Below are 1,924 nucleotides of genomic sequence, written 5' to 3'. Positions count from 1 at the left end.
TGAAATGTTAGCATCTCTCAGCAATGACAATACTAACTGGAAAATATAACCCAACTACTATTCAATCTAGTTGTGAGAAACTCTAGAGTATAGAGGAGTTAATCATCAATGCACGGGAATGCCATGTGGGAAACTGTGTGATATCCCTCACGGCGAAACCTAGTAGATTGGCAAAACTAAAGATATGATGAATAGTGTCAAGTTTGGTGGAACAGGAATATAGGAAACCCATATGTAGACAGGTGCAGCCATTCTGAAGAGCGACCTGGCAATATTAGTCAAATTAATATATGTTTGTTACATTCTCACATGGGCTCAGCATGGGACACATATGAGGATGTTTACTGTGGTGTATTTTTGTGGGAGGAATTTGGAATTTGGAGACAGTGATGGATGAATGTGGTAGACATAGCCCTGGTGTAGAAGGCGTTAGTTAGAAGCAAAATGAATAGAGCTTAAAAACGTCATGCTCAGTGAATAAGAAAAGAAACAAACTAGGAGTTACAGCCCAGTGTCACACATGTAAATTAAAATATGTGCACATGTGTGTGCACACACACACACACACATCTCAAATGATTCTCGTTTCATGAGAAGACATTATAAGCAAAAGAATACTATGGGACTTGTTAAAAATATTTACAACAGATATAAATTCATACATAAATCCGGAAATGAGACACATACTTCCCTTTCATCTGTTACTGAACTATGCCCCTTGTTCAACTGCTTTTCAGGTGGCAGATTGTGATGCAGAGTATTAGTTTCTTGACAAATCACTAATAAATTTCCCATCGCTTTGTTGATTTGCCAGAACTCGTTGAAGCGCTCTTTCTTGCTAGGACATCTCTGGTTGGATGGTTTTCCTGTCTGTGCCATGATATGATGTGGGAACTGCTTCAGACTCTTCCAAGGACTTGAAGGGAAGGGATATGGGGAATGGAGAGGAAAGGGAAAAATAAACAAGTTCATTAGTAAGTAAATAAACGAAACACGAAAAGGGCTTTGCATAGGTAGTGATGATATTGTGCCAAGAATTTAAGATTGTGATCAACTCAACGTTTTATACTTGATCTCCCAAACAGAAACTTTAAGAAATTGCTGTCCATGATTCATAGGTATTTAATTAAAAGAAATGCCAACCTTCTCCACACACAGACTTTACAGGAATGTTCATGGCAGTTTTGCCTAAAATAGCCAAAACCTAGGGGAAAAGCCCCAAATGTTAATCAACAGGTGAATGGATATAAAATAGTGGTTTCCATACAATGGAAAGCTACAGTAATAAAAAGCTACAGACACATGCAAAACTGAAGAATCTTAAAGAAAAACTCACCCTGACCGAAAGCCAGACAGGAGACTGCTTGTGAGTGATTTCATTTGGATAATATTCTAGAAGGGAAATCTAACCTATGATGGTCTAAAGCACGTCCACGGTTACCTGGTTGCAGGTGATGAGGCCATGTAGCACTGTGACATCTGGGTGATGGAAAGACTGATCATTTCCATTGATGGCAGCCCCACAGGTGTAGACACCAAATGCCACCAATGCCAGGTTAGAAATACTCCTCCTATAGTCATCTGTTATAATCCAGGCAGATCCTGAGATATTGGGAAACGTGGTAGCATGAAGAAAAATGCAGACTGTCGATATCCTGTGTCAATCCCTGACTTAATGATATATTTTTAAAAGATTTTATTTATTTATTTGACAGAGAGAGACGCAGAGAAAGAGGAAACACAAGCAGGGGGAGTGGGAGGGGGGAGAAGCAGGCTTCCCGCGGAGCAGGGAGCCCGATGTGGGACTTGATCCCAGGACCCTGGGATCATGACCTGAGACGAAGGCAGACGCTTAACGACTGAGACCCCAGGCGCCCCAAGTCTACACATTTATTTATTTATTTTTAATTTTATTTATTTGACA

The sequence above is a fragment of the Leptonychotes weddellii genome, chromosome 8, assembly GCF_054177405.1.
Source record: "Leptonychotes weddellii isolate Sample4059 chromosome 8, ASM5417740v2, whole genome shotgun sequence".
NCBI classification, from domain to species: Eukaryota; Metazoa; Chordata; class Mammalia; order Carnivora; family Phocidae; genus Leptonychotes; species Leptonychotes weddellii.
Note: the sequence above shows the minus strand (reverse complement) of the source record.